Source organism: Scyliorhinus torazame, chromosome 13 (assembly GCF_047496885.1).
Source record: "Scyliorhinus torazame isolate Kashiwa2021f chromosome 13, sScyTor2.1, whole genome shotgun sequence".
NCBI classification, from domain to species: Eukaryota; Metazoa; Chordata; class Chondrichthyes; order Carcharhiniformes; family Scyliorhinidae; genus Scyliorhinus; species Scyliorhinus torazame.
Window position 1 is genome coordinate 209,595,866 of NC_092719.1, and position 24,251 is coordinate 209,620,116.

At 46.8% G+C, this 24,251-nt stretch overlaps 19 non-coding genes across 19 annotated transcripts; all 19 read left to right on the top strand.

Annotated features, from left to right (window-relative positions):
• The first annotated feature begins 1,090 nt into the window (after positions 1-1,090).
• trnaf-gaa (transfer RNA phenylalanine (anticodon GAA)) lies at positions 1,091-1,163 on the top strand. The gene has a single exon. It is a non-coding gene; the product is annotated as a tRNA-Phe (tRNA).
• Positions 1,164-2,529: 1,366 nt separating this feature from the next.
• Positions 2,530-2,602, top strand: trnaf-gaa (transfer RNA phenylalanine (anticodon GAA)). The gene has a single exon. It is a non-coding gene; the product is annotated as a tRNA-Phe (tRNA).
• Positions 2,603-3,967: 1,365 nt separating this feature from the next.
• trnaf-gaa (transfer RNA phenylalanine (anticodon GAA)) lies at positions 3,968-4,040 on the top strand. The gene has a single exon. It is a non-coding gene; the product is annotated as a tRNA-Phe (tRNA).
• Positions 4,041-4,683: 643 nt separating this feature from the next.
• On the top strand, positions 4,684-4,756 carry trnaf-gaa (transfer RNA phenylalanine (anticodon GAA)). Its single transcript has one exon. It is a non-coding gene; the product is annotated as a tRNA-Phe (tRNA).
• A 661-nt stretch (positions 4,757-5,417) lies between these two features.
• On the top strand, positions 5,418-5,490 carry trnaf-gaa (transfer RNA phenylalanine (anticodon GAA)). The gene has a single exon. It is a non-coding gene; the product is annotated as a tRNA-Phe (tRNA).
• Positions 5,491-6,855: 1,365 nt separating this feature from the next.
• Positions 6,856-6,928, top strand: trnaf-gaa (transfer RNA phenylalanine (anticodon GAA)). Its single transcript has one exon. It is a non-coding gene; the product is annotated as a tRNA-Phe (tRNA).
• A 643-nt stretch (positions 6,929-7,571) lies between these two features.
• trnaf-gaa (transfer RNA phenylalanine (anticodon GAA)) lies at positions 7,572-7,644 on the top strand. Its single transcript has one exon. It is a non-coding gene; the product is annotated as a tRNA-Phe (tRNA).
• Positions 7,645-8,990: 1,346 nt separating this feature from the next.
• On the top strand, positions 8,991-9,063 carry trnaf-gaa (transfer RNA phenylalanine (anticodon GAA)). Its single transcript has one exon. It is a non-coding gene; the product is annotated as a tRNA-Phe (tRNA).
• Positions 9,064-9,706: 643 nt separating this feature from the next.
• Positions 9,707-9,779, top strand: trnaf-gaa (transfer RNA phenylalanine (anticodon GAA)). Its single transcript has one exon. It is a non-coding gene; the product is annotated as a tRNA-Phe (tRNA).
• A 1,365-nt stretch (positions 9,780-11,144) lies between these two features.
• Positions 11,145-11,217, top strand: trnaf-gaa (transfer RNA phenylalanine (anticodon GAA)). The gene has a single exon. It is a non-coding gene; the product is annotated as a tRNA-Phe (tRNA).
• Positions 11,218-12,582: 1,365 nt separating this feature from the next.
• Positions 12,583-12,655, top strand: trnaf-gaa (transfer RNA phenylalanine (anticodon GAA)). The gene has a single exon. It is a non-coding gene; the product is annotated as a tRNA-Phe (tRNA).
• A 643-nt stretch (positions 12,656-13,298) lies between these two features.
• Positions 13,299-13,371, top strand: trnaf-gaa (transfer RNA phenylalanine (anticodon GAA)). The gene has a single exon. It is a non-coding gene; the product is annotated as a tRNA-Phe (tRNA).
• Positions 13,372-14,032: 661 nt separating this feature from the next.
• On the top strand, positions 14,033-14,105 carry trnaf-gaa (transfer RNA phenylalanine (anticodon GAA)). Its single transcript has one exon. It is a non-coding gene; the product is annotated as a tRNA-Phe (tRNA).
• A 1,365-nt stretch (positions 14,106-15,470) lies between these two features.
• Positions 15,471-15,543, top strand: trnaf-gaa (transfer RNA phenylalanine (anticodon GAA)). Its single transcript has one exon. It is a non-coding gene; the product is annotated as a tRNA-Phe (tRNA).
• Positions 15,544-16,186: 643 nt separating this feature from the next.
• On the top strand, positions 16,187-16,259 carry trnaf-gaa (transfer RNA phenylalanine (anticodon GAA)). Its single transcript has one exon. It is a non-coding gene; the product is annotated as a tRNA-Phe (tRNA).
• A 661-nt stretch (positions 16,260-16,920) lies between these two features.
• trnaf-gaa (transfer RNA phenylalanine (anticodon GAA)) lies at positions 16,921-16,993 on the top strand. The gene has a single exon. It is a non-coding gene; the product is annotated as a tRNA-Phe (tRNA).
• Positions 16,994-21,228: 4,235 nt separating this feature from the next.
• On the top strand, positions 21,229-21,301 carry trnaf-gaa (transfer RNA phenylalanine (anticodon GAA)). The gene has a single exon. It is a non-coding gene; the product is annotated as a tRNA-Phe (tRNA).
• Positions 21,302-21,944: 643 nt separating this feature from the next.
• Positions 21,945-22,017, top strand: trnaf-gaa (transfer RNA phenylalanine (anticodon GAA)). The gene has a single exon. It is a non-coding gene; the product is annotated as a tRNA-Phe (tRNA).
• A 661-nt stretch (positions 22,018-22,678) lies between these two features.
• trnaf-gaa (transfer RNA phenylalanine (anticodon GAA)) lies at positions 22,679-22,751 on the top strand. Its single transcript has one exon. It is a non-coding gene; the product is annotated as a tRNA-Phe (tRNA).
• The last annotated feature ends 1,500 nt before the right edge of the window (positions 22,752-24,251 follow it).

Consider the following 24,251-nt stretch of genomic DNA (forward strand, 5'->3'; position numbering starts at 1 on the left):
TGGTGCTTTGGGCAAGGCGGAAACCTGATCAAAGGCGATGGGAAGTGCACATTTGGGGGAGAATATTGGGCATGGATCTGGCATCAGACCAAAGACATCGCAACACATTTAGGCCATGCAGTCCATGGAGTGTGCCCTGCCATTGAATGATGGTTGATATGTGTCTCATCCTCATTTTGCTGCCTTCTCCCCATAACGCTGATCCCTGATTAAGCAAGAAGATATCTATTTGTGGCTTAAAGACACCCAGTGATTTGTTTCCACAGCTTTGGCGACAATTGTTCAAGAGATTGACCACACTCTGGCTGAAGAAATTGCTCGTCATCTCAGTTTTCAACGATCGTCACTTCAATTGGGTTTTTCAGCAGCCGAAATAGCTCAGTTGGGAGAGCGTTAGACTGAAGATCTAAAGGTCCCGGGTTTCGGCATTGCACCGGGTGCTACATTTCCTTGCTATCTGCCAAGTTGCCCAGCCTTTTGCCTCACATTCTCATCCTTTGACTTTCAGCATGCTTAAACCATTACTTGCCTTGCCTTCTTTTCCCTGCTCAGCGTTTCTACCAACTTCACTTCTACTTTCCACTGTAACACCAGCCCTGCAACACCACCTCAACAATCAACTTACACAAAGTGCAACAATCCAAATACCCATCACAACTGCCAAGGAAAAAGAGTCCCATTCAACGTTTAGCTATGGGATTGTTGGTGCTTTGGGCAAGGCGGAAACCTGATCAAAGGCGATGGGAAGTGCACATTTGTGGGAGAATATTGGGCATGGATCTGGCATCAGACCAAAAGACATCGCAACACCCGTCCTGCAACACCACCTCAGGAGGCCATGCAGTCCATGGAGTGTGCTCTGCCATTGAATGATGGCTGATATGTGTCTCATCCTCATTTTGCTGCCTTCACCCCATAACGCTGATCCCTGATTAAGCAAGAAGATATCTATTTGTGGCTTAAAGACACCCAGTGATTTGTTTCCACAGCTTTGGCGACAATTGTTCAAGAGATTGACCACACTCTGGCTGAAGAAATTGCTCGTCATCTCAGTTTTGAACGATCGTCACTTCAATTGGGTTTTTCAGCAGCCGAAATAGCTCAGTTGGGAGAGCGTTAGACTGAAGATCTAAAGGTCCCTGGTTCAATCCCGGGTTTCGGCATTGCACCGGGTGCTACATTTCCTTGCTATCTGCCAAGTTGCCCAGCCTTTTGCCTCACATTCTCATCCTTTGACTTTCAGCATGCTTAAACCATTACTTGCCTTGCCTTCTTTTCCCTGCTCAGCGTTTCTACCAACTTCACTTCTCCTTTCCACTGCAACACCCGTCCTGCAACACCACCTCAACAATCAACTTACACAAAGTGCAACAATCCAAATACCCATCACAACTGCCAAGGAAAAAGAGTCCCATTCAACGTTTAGCTATGGGATTGTTGGTGCTTTGGGCAAGGCGGAAACCTGATCAAAGGCGATGGGAAGTGCACATTTGGGGGAGAATATTGGGCATGGATCTGGCATCAGACCAAAAGACATCGCAACACATTTAGGCCATGCAGTCCATGGAGTGTGCCCTGCCATTGAATGATGGTTGATATGTGTCTCATCCTCATTTTGCTGCCTTCTCCCCATAACGCTGATCCCTGATTAAGCAAGAAGATATCTATTTGTGGCTTAAAGACACCCAGTGATTTGTTTCCACAGCTTTGGCGACAATTGTTCAAGAGATTGACCACACTCTGGCTGAAGAAATTGCTCGTCATCTCAGTTTTCAACGATCGTCACTTCAATTGGGTTTTTCAGCAGCCGAAATAGCTCAGTTGGGAGAGCGTTAGACTGAAGATCTAAAGGTCCCGGGTTTCGGCATTGCACCGGGTGCTACATTTCCTTGCTATCTGCCAAGTTGCCCAGCCTTTTGCCTCACATTCTCATCCTTTGACTTTCAGCATGCTTAAACCATTACTTGCCTTGCCTTCTTTTCCCTGCTCAGCGTTTCTACCAACTTCACTTCTACTTTCCACTGTAACACCAGCCCTGCAACACCACCTCAACAATCAACTTACACAAAGTGCAACAATCCAAATACCCATCACAACTGCCAAGGAAAAAGAGTCCCATTCAACGTTTAGCTATGGGATTGTTGGTGCTTTGGGCAAGGCGGAAACCTGATCAAAGGCGATGGGAAGTGCACATTTGTGGGAGAATATTGGGCATGGATCTGGCATCAGACCAAAAGACATCGCAACACCCGTCCTGCAACACCACCTCAGGAGGCCATGCAGTCCATGGAGTGTGCTCTGCCATTGAATGATGGCTGATATGTGTCTCATCCTCATTTTGCTGCCTTCACCCCATAACGCTGATCCCTGATTAAGCAAGAAGATATCTATTTGTGGCTTAAAGACACCCAGTGATTTGTTTCCACAGCTTTGGCGACAATTGTTCAAGAGATTGACCACACTCTGGCTGAAGAAATTGCTCGTCATCTCAGTTTTGAACGATCGTCACTTCAATTGGGTTTTTCAGCAGCTGAAATAGCTCAGTTGGGAGAGCGTTAGACTGAAGATCTAAAGGTCCCTGGTTCAATCCCGGGTTTCGGCATTGCACCGGGTGCTACATTTCCTTGCTATCTGCCAAGTTGCCCAGCCTTTTGCCTCACATTCTCATCCTTTGACTTTCAGCATGCTTAAACCATTACTTGCCTTGCCTTCTTTTCCCTGCCCAGCGTTTCTACCAACTTCACTTCTCCTTTCCACTGCAACACCCGTCCTGCAACACCACCTCAACAATCAACTTACACAAAGTGCAACAATCCAAATACCCATCACAACTGCCAAGGAAAAAGAGTCCCATTCAACGTTTAGCTATGGGATTGTTGGTGCTTTGGGCAAGGCGGAAACCTGATCAAAGGCGATGGGAAGTGCACATTTGGGGGAGAATATTGGGCATGGATCTGGCATCAGACCAAAGACATCGCAACACATTTAGGCCATGCAGTCCATGGAGTGTGCCCTGCCATTGAATGATGGTTGATATGTGTCTCATCCTCATTTTGCTGCCTTCTCCCCATAACGCTGATCCCTGATTAAGCAAGAAGATATCTATTTGTGGCTTAAAGACACCCAGTGATTTGTTTCCACAGCTTTGGCGACAATTGTTCAAGAGATTGACCACACTCTGGCTGAAGAAATTGCTCGTCATCTCAGTTTTCAACGATCGTCACTTCAATTGGGTTTTTCAGCAGCCGAAATAGCTCAGTTGGGAGAGCGTTAGACTGAAGATCTAAAGGTCCCGGGTTTCGGCATTGCACCGGGTGCTACATTTCCTTGCTATCTGCCAAGTTGCCCAGCCTTTTGCCTCACATTCTCATCCTTTGACTTTCAGCATGCTTAAACCATTACTTGCCTTGCCTTCTTTTCCCTGCTCAGCGTTTCTACCAACTTCACTTCTACTTTCCACTGTAACACCAGCCCTGCAACACCACCTCAACAATCAACTTACACAAAGTGCAACAATCCAAATACCCATCACAACTGCCAAGGAAAAAGAGTCCCATTCAACGTTTAGCTATGGGATTGTTGGTGCTTTGGGCAAGGCGGAAACCTGATCAAAGGCGATGGGAAGTGCACATTTGTGGGAGAATATTGGGCATGGATCTGGCATCAGACCAAAAGACATCGCAACACCCGTCCTGCAACACCACCTCAGGAGGCCATGCAGTCCATGGAGTGTGCTCTGCCATTGAATGATGGCTGATATGTGTCTCATCCTCATTTTGCTGCCTTCACCCCATAACGCTGATCCCTGATTAAGCAAGAAGATATCTATTTGTGGCTTAAAGACACCCAGTGATTTGTTTCCACAGCTTTGGCGACAATTGTTCAAGAGATTGACCACACTCTGGCTGAAGAAATTGCTCGTCATCTCAGTTTTGAACGATCGTCACTTCAATTGGGTTTTTCAGCAGCCGAAATAGCTCAGTTGGGAGAGCGTTAGACTGAAGATCTAAAGGTCCCTGGTTCAATCCCGGGTTTCGGCATTGCACCGGGTGCTACATTTCCTTGCTATCTGCCAAGTTGCCCAGCCTTTTGCCTCACATTCTCATCCTTTGACTTTCAGCATGCTTAAACCATTACTTGCCTTGCCTTCTTTTCCCTGCTCAGCGTTTCTACCAACTTCACTTCTCCTTTCCACTGCAACACCCGTCCTGCAACACCACCTCAACAATCAACTTACACAAAGTGCAACAATCCAAATACCCATCACAACTGCCAAGGAAAAAGAGTCCCATTCAACGTTTAGCTATGGGATTGTTGGTGCTTTGGGCAAGGCGGAAACCTGATCAAAGGCGATGGGAAGTGCACATTTGTGGGAGAATATTGGGCATGGATCTGGCATCAGACCAAAAGACATCGCAACACATTTAGGCCATGCAGTCCATGGAGTGTGCCCTGCCATTGAATGATGGTTGATATGTGTCTCATCCTCATTTTGCTGCCTTCTCCCCATAACGCTGATCCCTGATTAAGCAAGAAGATATCTATTTGTGGCTTAAAGACACCCAGTGATTTGTTTCCACAGCTTTGGCGACAATTGTTCAAGAGATTGACCACACTCTGGCTGAAGAAATTGCTCGTCATCTCAGTTTTGAATGATCGTCACTTCAATTGGGTTTTTCAGCAGCCGAAATAGCTCAGTTGGGAGAGCGTTAGACTGAAGATCTAAAGGTCCCTGGTTCAATCCCGGGTTTCGGCATTGCACCGGGTGCTACATTTCCTTGCTATCTGCCAAGTCGCCCAGCCTTTTGCCTCACATTCTCATCCCTTGACTTTCAGCACGCTTAAACTATTACTTGCCTTGCCTTCTTTTCCCTGCTCAGCGTTTCTACCAACTTCACTTCTCCTTTCCACTGCAACACCCGTCCTGCAACACCACCTCAAAGATCAACTTACACAAAGTGCAACAATCCAAATACCCATCACAACTGCCAAGGAAAAAGAGTCCCATTCAACGTTTAGCTATGGGATTGTTGGTGCTTTGGGCAAGGCGGAAACCTGATCGTAGGCGGTGGGAAGTGCACATTTGGGGAGAATATTGGGCATGGATCTGGCATCAGACCAAAAGACATCGCAACACCCGTCCTGCAACACCACCTCAGGAGGCCATGCAGTCCATGGAGTGTGCTCTGCCATTGAATGATGGCTGATATGTGTCTCATCCTCATTTTGCTGCCTTCACCCCATAACGCTGATCCCTGATTAAGCAAGAAGATATCTATTTGTGGCTTAAAGACACCCAGTGATTTGTTTCCACAGCTTTGGCGACAATTGTTCAAGAGATTGACCACACTCTGGCTGAAGAAATTGCTCGTCATCTCAGTTTTCAACGATCGTCACTTCAATTGGGTTTTTCAGCAGCTGAAATAGCTCAGTTGGGAGAGCGTTAGACTGAAGATCTAAAGGTCCCTGGTTCAATCCCGGGTTTCGGCATTGCACCGGGTGCTACATTTCCTTGCTATCTGCCAAGTTGCCCAGCCTTTTGCCTCACATTCTCATCCTTTGACTTTCAGCATGCTTAAACCATTACTTGCCTTGCCTTCTTTTCCCTGCTCAGCGTTTCTACCAACTTCACTTCTCCTTTCCACTGCAACACCCGTCCTGCAACACCACCTCAACAATCAACTTACACAAAGTGCAACAATCCAAATACCCATCACAACTGCCAAGGAAAAAGAGTCCCATTCAACGTTTAGCTATGGGATTGTTGGTGCTTTGGGCAAGGCGGAAACCTGATCAAAGGCGATGGGAAGTGCACATTTGGGGGAGAATATTGGGCATGGATCTGGCATCAGACCAAAGACATCGCAACACATTTAGGCCATGCAGTCCATGGAGTGTGCCCTGCCATTGAATGATGGTTGATATGTGTCTCATCCTCATTTTGCTGCCTTCTCCCCATAACGCTGATCCCTGATTAAGCAAGAAGATATCTATTTGTGGCTTAAAGACACCCAGTGATTTGTTTCCACAGCTTTGGCGACAATTGTTCAAGAGATTGACCACACTCTGGCTGAAGAAATTGCTCGTCATCTCAGTTTTCAACGATCGTCACTTCAATTGGGTTTTTCAGCAGCCGAAATAGCTCAGTTGGGAGAGCGTTAGACTGAAGATCTAAAGGTCCCGGGTTTCGGCATTGCACCGGGTGCTACATTTCCTTGCTATCTGCCAAGTTGCCCAGCCTTTTGCCTCACATTCTCATCCTTTGACTTTCAGCATGCTTAAACCATTACTTGCCTTGCCTTCTTTTCCCTGCTCAGCGTTTCTACCAACTTCACTTCTACTTTCCACTGTAACACCAGCCCTGCAACACCACCTCAACAATCAACTTACACAAAGTGCAACAATCCAAATACCCATCACAACTGCCAAGGAAAAAGAGTCCCATTCAACGTTTAGCTATGGGATTGTTGGTGCTTTGGGCAAGGCGGAAACCTGATCAAAGGCGATGGGAAGTGCACATTTGTGGGAGAATATTGGGCATGGATCTGGCATCAGACCAAAAGACATCGCAACACCCGTCCTGCAACACCACCTCAGGAGGCCATGCAGTCCATGGAGTGTGCTCTGCCATTGAATGATGGCTGATATGTGTCTCATCCTCATTTTGCTGCCTTCACCCCATAACGCTGATCCCTGATTAAGCAAGAAGATATCTATTTGTGGCTTAAAGACACCCAGTGATTTGTTTCCACAGCTTTGGCGACAATTGTTCAAGAGATTGACCACACTCTGGCTGAAGAAATTGCTCGTCATCTCAGTTTTGAACGATCGTCACTTCAATTGGGTTTTTCAGCAGCCGAAATAGCTCAGTTGGGAGAGCGTTAGACTGAAGATCTAAAGGTCCCTGGTTCAATCCCGGGTTTCGGCATTGCACCGGGTGCTACATTTCCTTGCTATCTGCCAAGTTGCCCAGCCTTTTGCCTCACATTCTCATCCTTTGACTTTCAGCATGCTTAAACCATTACTTGCCTTGCCTTCTTTTCCCTGCTCAGCGTTTCTACCAACTTCACTTCTCCTTTCCACTGCAACACCCGTCCTGCAACACCACCTCAACAATCAACTTACACAAAGTGCAACAATCCAAATACCCATCACAACTGCCAAGGAAAAAGAGTCCCATTCAACGTTTAGCTATGGGATTGTTGGTGCTTTGGGCAAGGCGGAAACCTGATCAAAGGCGATGGGAAGTGCACATTTGGGGGAGAATATTGGGCATGGATCTGGCATCAGACCAAAAGACATCGCAACACATTTAGGCCATGCAGTCCATGGAGTGTGCCCTGCCATTGAATGATGGTTGATATGTGTCTCATCCTCATTTTGCTGCCTTCTCCCCATAACGCTGATCCCTGATTAAGCAAGAAGATATCTATTTGTGGCTTAAAGACACCCAGTGATTTGTTTCCACAGCTTTGGCGACAATTGTTCAAGAGATTGACCACACTCTGGCTGAAGAAATTGCTCGTCATCTCAGTTTTCAACGATCGTCACTTCAATTGGGTTTTTCAGCAGCCGAAATAGCTCAGTTGGGAGAGCGTTAGACTGAAGATCTAAAGGTCCCTGGTTCAATCCCGGGTTTCGGCATTGCACCGGGTGCTACATTTCCTTGCTATCTGCCAAGTTGCCCAGCCTTTTGCCTCACATTCTCATCCTTTGACTTTCAGCATGCTTAAACCATTACTTGCCTTGCCTTCTTTTCCCTGCTCAGCGTTTCTACCAACTTCACTTCTCCTTTCCACTGCAACACCCGTCCTGCAACACCACCTCAACAATCAACTTACACAAAGTGCAACAATCCAAATACCCATCACAACTGCCAAGGAAAAAGAGTCCCATTCAACGTTTAGCTATGGGATTGTTGGTGCTTTGGGCAAGGCGGAAACCTGATCAAAGGCGATGGGAAGTGCACATTTGGGGGAGAATATTGGGCATGGATCTGGCATCAGACCAAAGACATCGCAACACATTTAGGCCATGCAGTCCATGGAGTGTGCCCTGCCATTGAATGATGGTTGATATGTGTCTCATCCTCATTTTGCTGCCTTCTCCCCATAACGCTGATCCCTGATTAAGCAAGAAGATATCTATTTGTGGCTTAAAGACACCCAGTGATTTGTTTCCACAGCTTTGGCGACAATTGTTCAAGAGATTGACCACACTCTGGCTGAAGAAATTGCTCGTCATCTCAGTTTTCAACGATCGTCACTTCAATTGGGTTTTTCAGCAGCCGAAATAGCTCAGTTGGGAGAGCGTTAGACTGAAGATCTAAAGGTCCCGGGTTTCGGCATTGCACCGGGTGCTACATTTCCTTGCTATCTGCCAAGTTGCCCAGCCTTTTGCCTCACATTCTCATCCTTTGACTTTCAGCATGCTTAAACCATTACTTGCCTTGCCTTCTTTTCCCTGCTCAGCGTTTCTACCAACTTCACTTCTCCTTTCCACTGCAACACCCGTCCTGCAACACCACCTCAACAATCAACTTACACAAAGTGCAACAATCCAAATACCCATCACAACTGCCAAGGAAAAAGAGTCCCATTCAACGTTTAGCTATGGGATTGTTGGTGCTTTGGGCAAGGTGGAAACCTGATCAAAGGCGATGGGAAGTGCACATTTGGGGGAGAATATTGGGCATGGATCTGGCATCAGACCAAAAGACATCGCAACACATTTAGGCCATGCAGTCCATGGAGTGTGCCCTGCCATTGAATGATGGTTGATATGTGTCTCATCCTCATTTTGCTGCCTTCTCCCCATAACGCTGATCCCTGATTAAGCAAGAAGATATCTATTTGTGGCTTAAAGACACCCAGTGATTTGTTTCCACAGCTTTGGCGACAATTGTTCAAGAGATTGACCACACTCTGGCTGAAGAAATTGCTCGTCATCTCAGTTTTGAATGATCGTCACTTCAATTGGGTTTTTCAGCAGCCGAAATAGCTCAGTTGGGAGAGCGTTAGACTGAAGATCTAAAGGTCCCTGGTTCAATCCCGGGTTTCGGCATTGCACCGGGTGCTACATTTCCTTGCTATCTGCCAAGTTGCCCAGCCTTTTGCCTCACATTCTCATCCTTTGACTTTCAGCATGCTTAAACCATTACTTGCCTTGCCTTCTTTTCCCTGCTCAGCGTTTCTACCAACTTCACTTCTCCTTTCCACTGCAACACCCGTCCTGCAACACCACCTCAACAATCAACTTACACAAAGTGCAACAATCCAAATACCCATCACAACTGCCAAGGAAAAAGAGTCCCATTCAACGTTTAGCTATGGGATTGTTGGTGCTTTGGGCAAGGTGGAAACCTGATCAAAGGCGATGGGAAGTGCACATTTGGGGGAGAATATTGGGCATGGATCTGGCATCAGACCAAAAGACATCGCAACACATTTAGGCCATGCAGTCCATGGAGTGTGCCCTGCCATTGAATGATGGTTGATATGTGTCTCATCCTCATTTTGCTGCCTTCTCCCCATAACGCTGATCCCTGATTAAGCAAGAAGATATCTATTTGTGGCTTAAAGACACCCAGTGATTTGTTTCCACAGCTTTGGCGACAATTGTTCAAGAGATTGACCACACTCTGGCTGAAGAAATTGCTCGTCATCTCAGTTTTGAATGATCGTCACTTCAATTGGGTTTTTCAGCAGCCGAAATAGCTCAGTTGGGAGAGCGTTAGACTGAAGATCTAAAGGTCCCTGGTTCAATCCCGGGTTTCGGCATTGCACCGGGTGCTACATTTCCTTGCTATCTGCCAAGTTGCCCAGCCTTTTGCCTCACATTCTCATCCTTTGACTTTCAGCATGCTTAAACCATTACTTGCCTTGCCTTCTTTTCCCTGCTCAGCGTTTCTACCAACTTCACTTCTCCTTTCCACTGCAACACCCGTCCTGCAACACCACCTCAACAATCAACTTACACAAAGTGCAACAATCCAAATACCCATCACAACTGCCAAGGAAAAAGAGTCCCATTCAACGTTTAGCTATGGGATTGTTGGTGCTTTGGGCAAGGCGGAAACCTGATCAAAGGCGATGGGAAGTGCACATTTGGGGGAGAATATTGGGCATGGATCTGGCATCAGACCAAAGACATCGCAACACATTTAGGCCATGCAGTCCATGGAGTGTGCCCTGCCATTGAATGATGGTTGATATGTGTCTCATCCTCATTTTGCTGCCTTCTCCCCATAACGCTGATCCCTGATTAAGCAAGAAGATATCTATTTGTGGCTTAAAGACACCCAGTGATTTGTTTCCACAGCTTTGGCGACAATTGTTCAAGAGATTGACCACACTCTGGCTGAAGAAATTGCTCGTCATCTCAGTTTTCAACGATCGTCACTTCAATTGGGTTTTTCAGCAGCCGAAATAGCTCAGTTGGGAGAGCGTTAGACTGAAGATCTAAAGGTCCCGGGTTTCGGCATTGCACCGGGTGCTACATTTCCTTGCTATCTGCCAAGTTGCCCAGCCTTTTGCCTCACATTCTCATCCTTTGACTTTCAGCATGCTTAAACCATTACTTGCCTTGCCTTCTTTTCCCTGCTCAGCGTTTCTACCAACTTCACTTCTACTTTCCACTGTAACACCAGCCCTGCAACACCACCTCAACAATCAACTTACACAAAGTGCAACAATCCAAATACCCATCACAACTGCCAAGGAAAAAGAGTCCCATTCAACGTTTAGCTATGGGATTGTTGGTGCTTTGGGCAAGGCGGAAACCTGATCAAAGGCGATGGGAAGTGCACATTTGTGGGAGAATATTGGGCATGGATCTGGCATCAGACCAAAAGACATCGCAACACCCGTCCTGCAACACCACCTCAGGAGGCCATGCAGTCCATGGAGTGTGCTCTGCCATTGAATGATGGCTGATATGTGTCTCATCCTCATTTTGCTGCCTTCACCCCATAACGCTGATCCCTGATTAAGCAAGAAGATATCTATTTGTGGCTTAAAGACACCCAGTGATTTGTTTCCACAGCTTTGGCGACAATTGTTCAAGAGATTGACCACACTCTGGCTGAAGAAATTGCTCGTCATCTCAGTTTTGAACGATCGTCACTTCAATTGGGTTTTTCAGCAGCTGAAATAGCTCAGTTGGGAGAGCGTTAGACTGAAGATCTAAAGGTCCCTGGTTCAATCCCGGGTTTCGGCATTGCACCGGGTGCTACATTTCCTTGCTATCTGCCAAGTTGCCCAGCCTTTTGCCTCACATTCTCATCCTTTGACTTTCAGCATGCTTAAACCATTACTTGCCTTGCCTTCTTTTCCCTGCCCAGCGTTTCTACCAACTTCACTTCTCCTTTCCACTGCAACACCCGTCCTGCAACACCACCTCAACAATCAACTTACACAAAGTGCAACAATCCAAATACCCATCACAACTGCCAAGGAAAAAGAGTCCCATTCAACGTTTAGCTATGGGATTGTTGGTGCTTTGGGCAAGGCGGAAACCTGATCAAAGGCGATGGGAAGTGCACATTTGGGGGAGAATATTGGGCATGGATCTGGCATCAGACCAAAGACATCGCAACACATTTAGGCCATGCAGTCCATGGAGTGTGCCCTGCCATTGAATGATGGTTGATATGTGTCTCATCCTCATTTTGCTGCCTTCTCCCCATAACGCTGATCCCTGATTAAGCAAGAAGATATCTATTTGTGGCTTAAAGACACCCAGTGATTTGTTTCCACAGCTTTGGCGACAATTGTTCAAGAGATTGACCACACTCTGGCTGAAGAAATTGCTCGTCATCTCAGTTTTCAACGATCGTCACTTCAATTGGGTTTTTCAGCAGCCGAAATAGCTCAGTTGGGAGAGCGTTAGACTGAAGATCTAAAGGTCCCGGGTTTCGGCATTGCACCGGGTGCTACATTTCCTTGCTATCTGCCAAGTTGCCCAGCCTTTTGCCTCACATTCTCATCCTTTGACTTTCAGCATGCTTAAACCATTACTTGCCTTGCCTTCTTTTCCCTGCTCAGCGTTTCTACCAACTTCACTTCTACTTTCCACTGTAACACCAGCCCTGCAACACCACCTCAACAATCAACTTACACAAAGTGCAACAATCCAAATACCCATCACAACTGCCAAGGAAAAAGAGTCCCATTCAACGTTTAGCTATGGGATTGTTGGTGCTTTGGGCAAGGCGGAAACCTGATCAAAGGCGATGGGAAGTGCACATTTGTGGGAGAATATTGGGCATGGATCTGGCATCAGACCAAAAGACATCGCAACACCCGTCCTGCAACACCACCTCAGGAGGCCATGCAGTCCATGGAGTGTGCTCTGCCATTGAATGATGGCTGATATGTGTCTCATCCTCATTTTGCTGCCTTCACCCCATAACGCTGATCCCTGATTAAGCAAGAAGATATCTATTTGTGGCTTAAAGACACCCAGTGATTTGTTTCCACAGCTTTGGCGACAATTGTTCAAGAGATTGACCACACTCTGGCTGAAGAAATTGCTCGTCATCTCAGTTTTGAACGATCGTCACTTCAATTGGGTTTTTCAGCAGCCGAAATAGCTCAGTTGGGAGAGCGTTAGACTGAAGATCTAAAGGTCCCTGGTTCAATCCCGGGTTTCGGCATTGCACCGGGTGCTACATTTCCTTGCTATCTGCCAAGTTGCCCAGCCTTTTGCCTCACATTCTCATCCTTTGACTTTCAGCATGCTTAAACCATTACTTGCCTTGCCTTCTTTTCCCTGCTCAGCGTTTCTACCAACTTCACTTCTCCTTTCCACTGCAACACCCGTCCTGCAACACCACCTCAACAATCAACTTACACAAAGTGCAACAATCCAAATACCCATCACAACTGCCAAGGAAAAAGAGTCCCATTCAACGTTTAGCTATGGGATTGTTGGTGCTTTGGGCAAGGCGGAAACCTGATCAAAGGCGATGGGAAGTGCACATTTGTGGGAGAATATTGGGCATGGATCTGGCATCAGACCAAAAGACATCGCAACACATTTAGGCCATGCAGTCCATGGAGTGTGCCCTGCCATTGAATGATGGTTGATATGTGTCTCATCCTCATTTTGCTGCCTTCTCCCCATAACGCTGATCCCTGATTAAGCAAGAAGATATCTATTTGTGGCTTAAAGACACCCAGTGATTTGTTTCCACAGCTTTGGCGACAATTGTTCAAGAGATTGACCACACTCTGGCTGAAGAAATTGCTCGTCATCTCAGTTCTGAATGATCGTCACTTCAATTGGGTTTTTCAGCAGCCGAAATAGCTCAGTTGGGAGAGCGTTAGACTGAAGATCTAAAGGTCCCTGGTTCAATCCCGGGTTTCGGCATTGCACCGGGTGCTACATTTCCTTGCTATCTGCCAAGTCGCCCAGCCTTTTGCCTCACATTCTCATCCCTTGACTTTCAGCACGCTTAAACTATTACTTGCCTTGCCTTCTTTTCCCTGCTCAGCGTTTCTACCAACTTCACTCCTCCTTTCCACTGCAACACCCGTCCTGCAACACCACCTCAAAGATCAACTTACACAAAGTGCAACAATCCAAATACCCATCACAACTGCCAAGGAAAAAGAGTCCCATTCAACGTTTAGCTATGGGATTGTTGGTGCTTTGGGCAAGGCGGAAACCTGATCGTAGGCGGTGGGAAGTGCACATTTGGGGAGAATATTGGGCATGGATCTGGCATCAGACCAAAAGACATCGCAACACCCGTCCTGCAACACCACCTCAGGAGGCCATGCAGTCCATGGAGTGTGCTCTGCCATTGAATGATGGCTGATATGTGTCTCATCCTCATTTTGCTGCCTTCACCCCATAACGCTGATCCCTGATTAAGCAAGAAGATATCTATTTGTGGCTTAAAGACACCCAGTGATTTGTTTCCACAGCTTTGGCGACAATTGTTCAAGAGATTGACCACACTCTGGCTGAAGAAATTGCTCGTCATCTCAGTTTTCAACGATCGTCACTTCAATTGGGTTTTTCAGCAGCTGAAATAGCTCAGTTGGGAGAGCGTTAGACTGAAGATCTAAAGGTCCCTGGTTCAATCCCGGGTTTCGGCATTGCACCGGGTGCTACATTTCCTTGCTATCTGCCAAGTTGCCCAGCCTTTTGCCTCACATTCTCATCCTTTGACTTTCAGCATGCTTAAACCATTACTTGCCTTGCCTTCTTTTCCCTGCTCAGCGTTTCTACCAACTTCACTTCTCCTTTCCACTGCAACACCCGTCCTGCAACACCACCTCAACAATCAACTTACACAAAGTGCAACAATCCAAATACCCATCACAACTGCCAAGGAAAAAGAGTCCCATTCAACGTTTAGCTATGGGATTGTTGGTGCTTTGGGCAAGGCGGAAACCTGATCAAAGGCGATGGGAAGTGCACATTTGGGGGAGAATATTGGGCATGGATCTGGCATCAGACCAAAGACATCGCAACACATTTAGGCCATGCAGTCCATGGAGTGTGCCCTGCCATTGAATGATGGTTGATATGTGTCTCATCCTCATTTTGCTGCCTTCTCCCCATAACGCTGATCCCTGATTAAGCAAGAAGATATCTATTTGTGGCTTAAAGACACCCAGTGATTTGTTTCCACAGCTTTGGCGACAATTGTTCAAGAGATTGACCACACTCTGGCTGAAGAAATTGCTCGTCATCTCAGTTTTCAACGATCGTCACTTCAATTGGGTTTTTCAGCAGCCGAAATAGCTCAGTTGGGAGAGCGTTAGACTGAAGATCTAAAGGTCCCGGGTTTCGGCATTGCACCGGGTGCTACATTTCCTTGCTATCTGCCAAGTTGCCCAGCCTTTTGCCTCACATTCTCATCCTTTGACTTTCAGCATGCTTAAACCATTACTTGCCTTGCCTTCTTTTCCCTGCTCAGCGTTTCTACCAACTTCACTTCTACTTTCCACTGTAACACCAGCCCTGCAACACCACCTCAACAATCAACTTACACAAAGTGCAACAATCCAAATACCCATCACAACTGCCAAGGAAAAAGAGTCCCATTCAACGTTTAGCTATGGGATTGTTGGTGCTTTGGGCAAGGCGGAAACCTGATCAAAGGCGATGGGAAGTGCACATTTGTGGGAGAATATTGGGCATGGATCTGGCATCAGACCAAAAGACATCGCAACACCCGTCCTGCAACACCACCTCAGGAGGCCATGCAGTCCATGGAGTGTGCTCTGCCATTGAATGATGGCTGATATGTGTCTCATCCTCATTTTGCTGCCTTCACCCCATAACGCTGATCCCTGATTAAGCAAGAAGATATCTATTTGTGGCTTAAAGACACCCAGTGATTTGTTTCCACAGCTTTGGCGACAATTGTTCAAGAGATTGACCACACTCTGGCTGAAGAAATTGCTCGTCATCTCAGTTTTGAACGATCGTCACTTCAATTGGGTTTTTCAGCAGCCGAAATAGCTCAGTTGGGAGAGCGTTAGACTGAAGATCTAAAGGTCCCTGGTTCAATCCCGGGTTTCGGCATTGCACCGGGTGCTACATTTCCTTGCTATCTGCCAAGTTGCCCAGCCTTTTGCCTCACATTCTCATCCTTTGACTTTCAGCATGCTTAAACCATTACTTGCCTTGCCTTCTTTTCCCTGCTCAGCGTTTCTACCAACTTCACTTCTCCTTTCCACTGCAACACCCGTCCTGCAACACCACCTCAACAATCAACTTACACAAAGTGCAACAATCCAAATACCCATCACAACTGCCAAGGAAAAAGAGTCCCATTCAACGTTTAGCTATGGGATTGTTGGTGCTTTGGGCAAGGCGGAAACCTGATCAAAGGCGATGGGAAGTGCACATTTGGGGGAGAATATTGGGCATGGATCTGGCATCAGACCAAAAGACATCGCAACACATTTAGGCCATGCAGTCCATGGAGTGTGCCCTGCCATTGAATGATGGTTGATATGTGTCTCATCCTCATTTTGCTGCCTTCTCCCCATAACGCTGATCCCTGATTAAGCAAGAAGATATCTATTTGTGGCTTAAAGACACCCAGTGATTTGTTTCCACAGCTTTGGCGACAATTGTTCAAGAGATTGACCACACTCTGGCTGAAGAAATTGCTCGTCATCTCAGTTTTGAATGATCGTCACTTCAATTGGGTTTTTCAGCAGCCGAAATAGCTCAGTTGGGAGAGCGTTAGACTGAAGATCTAAAGGTCCCTGGTTCAATCCCGGGTTTCGGCATTGCACCGGGTGCTACATTTCCTTGCTATCTGCTAAGTTGCCCAGCCTTTTGCCTCACATTCTCATCCTTTGACTTTCAGCATGCTTAAACCATTACTTGCCTTGCCTTCTTTTCCCTGCTCAGCGTTTCTACCAACTTCACTTCTCCTTTCCACTGTAACACCAGCCCTGCAACACCACCTCAACAATCAACTTACACAAAGTGCAACAATCCAAATACCCATCACAACTGCCAAGGAAAAAGAGTCCCATTCAACGTTTAGCTATGGGATTGTTGGTGCTTTGGGCAAGGCGGAAACCTGATCGTAGGCGGTGGGAAGTGCACATTTGGGGAGAATATTGGGCATGGATCTGGCATCAGACCAAAAGACATCGCAACACCCGTCCTGCAACACCACCTCAGGAGGCCATCCAGTCCATGGAGTGTGCTCTGCCATTGAATGATGGCTGATATGTGTCTCATCCTCATTTTGCTGCCTTCTCCCCATAACGCTGATCCCTGATTAAGCAAGAAGATATCTATTTGTGGCTTAAAGACACCCAGTGATTTGTTTCCACAGCTTTGGCGACAGTTGTTCAAGAGATTGACCACACTCTGGCTGAAGAAATTGCTCGTCATCTCAGTTTTCAACGATCGTCACTTCAATTAGGTTTTTCAGCAGCCGAAATAGCTCAGTTGGGAGAGCGTTAGACTGAAGATCTAAAGGTCCCTGGTTCAATCCTGGGTTTTGGCATTGCACTGGGTGCTACATTTCCTTGCTATCTGCCAAGTTGCCCAGCCTTTTGCCTCACATTCTCATCCTTTGACTTTCAGCATGCTTAAACCATTACTTGCCTTGCCTTCTTTTCCCTGCTCAGCGTTTCTACCAACTTCACTTCTCCTTTCCACTGTAACACCAGCCCTGCAACACCACCTCAACAATCAACTTACACAAAGTGCAACAATCCAAATACCCATCACAACTGCCAAGGAAAAAGAGTCCCATTCAACGTTTAGCTATGGGATTGTTGGTGCTTTGGGCAAGGCGGAAACCTGATCAAAGGCGATGGGAAGTGCACATTTGGGGAGAATATTGGGCATGGATCTGGCATCAGACCAAAAGACATCGCAACACCCGTCCTGCAACACCACCTCAGGAGGCCATGCAGTCCATGGAGTGTGCCCTGCCATTGAATGATGGTTGATATGTGTCTCATCCTCATTTTGCTGCCTTCTCCCCATAACGCTGATCCCTGATTAAGCAAGAAGATATCTATTTGTGGCTTAAAGACACCCAGTGATTTGTTTCCACAGCTTTGGCGACAATTGTTCAAGAGATTGACCACACTCTGGCTGAAGAAATTGCTCGTCATCTCAGTTTTCAACAATCGTCACTTCAATTGGGTTTTTCAGCAGCCGAAATAGCTCAGTTGGGAGAGCGTTAGACTGAAGATCTAAAGGTCCCGGGTTTCGGCATTGCACCGGGTGCTACATTTCCTTGCTATCTGCCAAGTTGCCCAGCCTTTTGCCTCACATTCTCATCCTTTGACTTTCAGCATGCTTAAACCATTACTTGCCTTGCCTTCTTTTCCCTGCTCAGCGTTTCTACCAACTTCACTTCTCCTTTCCACTGTAACACCAGCCCTGCAACACCACCTCAACAATCAACTTACACAAAGTGCAACAATCCAAATACCCATCACAACTGCCAAGGAAAAAGAGTCCCATTCAACGTTTAGCTATGGGATTGTTGGTGCTTTGGGCAAGGCGGAAACCTGATCAAAGGCGATGGGAAGTGCACATTTGGGGAGAATATTGGGCATGGATCTGGCATCAGACCAAAAGACATCGCAACACCCGTCCTGCAACACCACCTCAGGAGGCCATGCAGTCCATGGAGTGTGCTCTGCCATTGAATGATGGCTGATATGTGTCTCATCCTCATTTTGCTGCCTTCACCCCATAACGCTGATCCCTGATTAAGCAAGAAGATATCTATTTGTGGCTTAAAGACACCCAGTGATTTGTTTCCACAGCTTTGGCGACAATTGTTCAAGAGATTGACCACACTCTGGCTGAAGAAATTGCTCGTCATCTCAGTTTTCAACGATCGTCACTTCAATTGGGTTTTTCAGCAGCCGAAATAGCTCAGTTGGGAGAGCGTTAGACTGAAGATCTAAAGGTCCCGGGTTTCGGCATTGCACCGGGTGCTACATTTCCTTGCTATCTGCCAAGTTGCCCAGCCTTTTGCCTCACATTCTCATCCTTTGACTTTCAGCATGCTTAAACCATTACTTGCCTTGCCTTCTTTTCCCTGCTCAGCGTTTCTACCAACTTCACTTCTCCTTTCCACTGCAACACCCGTCCTGCAACACCACCTCAACAATCAACTTACACAAAGTGCAACAATCCAAATACCCATCACAACTGCCAAGGAAAAAGAGTCCCATTCAACGTTTAGCTATGGGATTGTTGATGCTTTGGGCAAGGCGGAAACCTGATCAAAGGCGATGGGAAGTGCACATTTGGGGGAGAATATTGGGCATGGATCTGGCATCAGACCAAAGACATCGCAACACATTTAGGCCATGCAGTCCATGGAGTGTGCCCTGCCATTGAATGATGGTTGATATGTGTCTCATCCTCATTTTGCTGCCTTCTCCCCATAACGCTGATCCCTGATTAAGCAAGAAGATATCTATTTGTGGCTTAAAGACACCCAGTGATTTGTTTCCACAGCTTTGGCGACAATTGTTCAAGAGATTGACCACACTCTGGCTGAAGAAATTGCTCGTCATCTCAGTTTTCAACGATCGTCACTTCAATTGGGTTTTTCAGCAGCCGAAATAGCTCAGTTGGGAGAGCGTTAGACTGAAGATCTAAAGGTCCCGGGTTTCGGCATTGCACCGGGTGCTACATTTCCTTGCTATCTGCCAAGTTGCCCAGCCTTTTGCCTCACATTCTCATCCTTTGACTTTCAGCATGCTTAAACCATTACTTGCCTTGCCTTCTTTTCCCTGCTCAGCGTTTCTACCAACTTCACTTCTACTTTCCACTGTAACACCAGCCCTGCAACACCACCTCAACAATCAACTTACACAAAGTGCAACAATCCAAATACCCATCACAACTGCCAAGGAAAAAGAGTCCCATTCAACGTTTAGCTATGGGATTGTTGGTGCTTTGGGCAAGGCGGAAACCTGATCAAAGGCGATGGGAAGTGCACATTTGTGGGAGAATATTGGGCATGGATCTGGCATCAGACCAAAAGACATCGCAACACCCGTCCTGCAACACCACCTCAGGAGGCCATGCAGTCCATGGAGTGTGCTCTGCCATTGAATGATGGCTGATATGTGTCTCATCCTCATTTTGCTGCCTTCACCCCATAACGCTGATCCCTGATTAAGCAAGAAGATATCTATTTGTGGCTTAAAGACACCCAGTGATTTGTTTCCACAGCTTTGGCGACAATTGTTCAAGAGATTGACCACACTCTGGCTGAAGAAATTGCTCGTCATCTCAGTTTTCAACGATCGTCACTTCAATTGGGTTTTTCAGCAGCCGAAATAGCTCAGTTGGGAGAGCGTTAGACTGAAGATCTAAAGGTCCCGGGTTTCGGCATTGCACCGGGTGCTACATTTCCTTGCTATCTGCCAAGTTGCCCAGCCTTTTGCCTCACATTCTCATCCTTTGACTTTCAGCATGCTTAAACCATTACTTGCCTTGCCTTCTTTTCCCTGCTCAGCGTTTCTACCAACTTCACTTCTCCTTTCCACTGCAACACCCGTCCTGCAACACCACCTCAACAATCAACTTACACAAAGTGCAACAATCCAAATACCCATCACAACTGCCAAGGAAAAAGAGTCCCATTCAACGTTTAGCTATGGGATTGTTGGTGCTTTGGGCAAGGCGGAAACCTGATCAAAGGCGATGGGAAGTGCACATTTGGGGGAGAATATTGGGCATGGATCTGGCATCAGACCAAAGACATCGCAACACATTTAGGCCATGCAGTCCATGGAGTGTGCCCTGCCATTGAATGATGGTTGATATGTGTCTCATCCTCATTTTGCTGCCTTCTCCCCATAACGCTGATCCCTGATTAAGCAAGAAGATATCTATTTGTGGCTTAAAGACACCCAGTGATTTGTTTCCACAGCTTTGGCGACAATTGTTCAAGAGATTGACCACACTCTGGCTGAAGAAATTGCTCGTCATCTCAGTTTTCAACGATCGTCACTTCAATTGGGTTTTTCAGCAGCCGAAATAGCTCAGTTGGGAGAGCGTTAGACTGAAGATCTAAAGGTCCCGGGTTTCGGCATTGCACCGGGTGCTACATTTCCTTGCTATCTGCCAAGTTGCCCAGCCTTTTGCCTCACATTCTCATCCTTTGACTTTCAGCATGCTTAAACCATTACTTGCCTTGCCTTCTTTTCCCTGCTCAGCGTTTCTACCAACTTCACTTCTACTTTCCACTGTAACACCAGCCCTGCAACACCACCTCAACAATCAACTTACACAAAGTGCAACAATCCAAATACCCATCACAACTGCCAAGGAAAAAGAGTCCCATTCAACGTTTAGCTATGGGATTGTTGGTGCTTTGGGCAAGGCGGAAACCTGATCAAAGGCGATGGGAAGTGCACATTTGTGGGAGAATATTGGGCATGGATCTGGCATCAGACCAAAAGACATCGCAACACCCGTCCTGCAACACCACCTCAGGAGGCCATGCAGTCCATGGAGTGTGCTCTGCCATTGAATGATGGCTGATATGTGTCTCATCCTCATTTTGCTGCCTTCACCCCATAACGCTGATCCCTGATTAAGCAAGAAGATATCTATTTGTGGCTTAAAGACACCCAGTGATTTGTTTCCACAGCTTTGGCGACAATTGTTCAAGAGATTGACCACACTCTGGCTGAAGAAATTGCTCGTCATCTCAGTTTTGAACGATCGTCACTTCAATTGGGTTTTTCAGCAGCCGAAATAGCTCAGTTGGGAGAGCGTTAGACTGAAGATCTAAAGGTCCCTGGTTCAATCCCGGGTTTCGGCATTGCACCGGGTGCTACATTTCCTTGCTATCTGCCAAGTTGCCCAGCCTTTTGCCTCACATTCTCATCCTTTGACTTTCAGCATGCTTAAACCATTACTTGCCTTGCCTTCTTTTCCCTGCTCAGCGTTTCTACCAACTTCACTTCTCCTTTCCACTGCAACACCCGTCCTGCAACACCACCTCAACAATCAACTTACACAAAGTGCAACAATCCAAATACCCATCACAACTGCCAAGGAAAAAGAGTCCCATTCAACGTTTAGCTATGGGATTGTTGGTGCTTTGGGCAAGGCGGAAACCTGATCAAAGGCGATGGGAAGTGCACATTTGTGGGAGAATATTGGGCATGGATCTGGCATCAGACCAAAAGACATCGCAACACATTTAGGCCATGCAGTCCATGGAGTGTGCCCTGCCATTGAATGATGGTTGATATGTGTCTCATCCTCATTTTGCTGCCTTCTCCCCATAACGCTGATCCCTGATTAAGCAAGAAGATATCTATTTGTGGCTTAAAGACACCCAGTGATTTGTTTCCACAGCTTTGGCGACAATTGTTCAAGAGATTGACCACACTCTGGCTGAAGAAATTGCTCGTCATCTCAGTTTTGAATGATCGTCACTTCAATTGGGTTTTTCAGCAGCCGAAATAGCTCAGTTGGGAGAGCGTTAGACTGAAGATCTAAAGGTCCCTGGTTCAATCCCGGGTTTCGGCATTGCACCGGGTGCTACATTTCCTTGCTATCTGCCAAGTTGCCCAGCCTTTTGCCTCACATTCTCATCCTTTGACTTTCAGCATGCTTAAACCATTACTTGCCTTGCCTTCTTTTCCCTGCTCAGCGTTTCTACCAACTTCACTTCTCCTTTCCACTGTAACACCAGCCCTGCAACACCACCTCAACAATCAACTTACACAAAGTGCAACAATCCAAATACCCATCACAACTGCCAAGGAAAAAGAGTCCCATTCAACGTTTAGCTATGGGATTGTTGGTGCTTTGGGCAAGGCGGAAACCTGATCGTAGGCGGTGGGAAGTGCACATTTGGGGAGAATATTGGGCATGGATCTGGCATCAGACCAAAAGACATCGCAACACCCGTCCTGCAACACCACCTCAGGAGGCCATCCAGTCCATGGAGTGTGCTCTGCCATTGAATGATGGCTGATATGTGTCTCATCCTCATTTTGCTGCCTTCTCCCCATAACGCTGATCCCTGATTAAGCAAGAAGATATCTATTTGTGGCTTAAAGACACCCAGTGATTTGTTTCCACAGCTTTGGCGACAGTTGTTCAAGAGATTGACCACACTCTGGCTGAAGAAATTGCTCGTCATCTCAGTTTTCAACGATCGTCACTTCAATTAGGTTTTTCAGCAGCCGAAATAGCTCAGTTGGGAGAGCGTTAGACTGAAGATCTAAAGGTCCCTGGTTCAATCCTGGGTTTTGGCATTGCACTGGGTGCTACATTTCCTTGCTATCTGCCAAGTTGCCCAGCCTCTTGCCTCACATTCTCATCCTTTGACTTTCAGCATGCTTAAACCATTACTTGCCTTGCCTTCTTTTCCCTGCTCAGCGTTTCTACCAACTTCACTTCTCCTTTCCACTGTAACACCAGCCCTGCAACACCACCTCAACAATCAACTTACACAAAGTGCAACAATCCAAATACCCATCACAACTGCCAAGGAAAAAGAGTCCCATTCAACGTTTAGCTATGGGGTTGTTGGTGCTTTGGGCAAGGCGGAAACCTGATCGTAGGCGGTGGGAAGTGCACATTTGGGGAGAATATTGGGCATGGATCTGGCATCAGACCAAAAGACATCGCAACACCCGTCCTGCAACACCACCTCAGGAGGCCATGCAGTCCATGGAGTGTGCCCTGCCATTGAATGATGGTTGATATGTGTCTCATCCTCATTTTGCTGCCTTCTCCCCATAACGCTGATCCCTGATTAAGCAAGAAGATATCTATTTGTGGCTTAAAGACACCCAGTGATTTGTTTCCACAGCTTTGGCGACAATTGTTCAAGAGATTGACCACACTCTGGCTGAAGAAATTGCTCGTCATCTCAGTTTTCAACAATCGTCACTTCAATTGGGTTTTTCAGCAGCCGAAATAGCTCAGTTGGGAGAGCGTTAGACTGAAGATCTAAAGGTCCCGGGTTTCGGCATTGCACCGGGTGCTACATTTCCTTGCTATCTGCCAAGTTGCCCAGCCTTTTGCCTCACATTCTCATCCTTTGACTTTCAGCATGCTTAAACCATTACTTGCCTTGCCTTCTTTTCCCTGCTCAGCGTTTCTACCAACTTCACTTCTCCTTTCCACTGTAACACCAGCCCTGCAACACCACCTCAACAATCAACTTACACAAAGTGCAACAATCCAAATACCCATCACAACTGCCAAGGAAAAAGAGTCCCATTCAACGTTTAGCTATGGGATTGTTGGTGCTTTGGGCAAGGCGGAAACCTGATCAAAGGCGATGGGAAGTGCACATTTGGGGAGAATATTGGGCATGGATCTGGCATCAGACCAAAAGACATCGCAACACCCGTCCTGCAACACCACCTCAGGAGGCCATGCAGTCCATGGAGTGTGCTCTGCCATTGAATGATGGCTGATATGTGTCTCATCCTCATTTTGCTGCCTTCACCCCATAACGCTGATCCCTGATTAAGCAAGAAGATATCTATTTGTGGCTTAAAGACACCCAGTGATTTGTTTCCACAGCTTTGGCGACAATTGTTCAAGAGATTGACCACACTCTGGCTGAAGAAATTGCTCGTCATCTCAGTTTTCAACGATCGTCACTTCAATTGGGTTTTTCAGCAGCCGAAATAGCTCAGTTGGGAGAGCGTTAGACTGAAGATCTAAAGGTCCCGGGTTTCGGCATTGCACCGGGTGCTACATTTCCTTGCTATCTGCCAAGTTGCCCAGCCTTTTGCCTC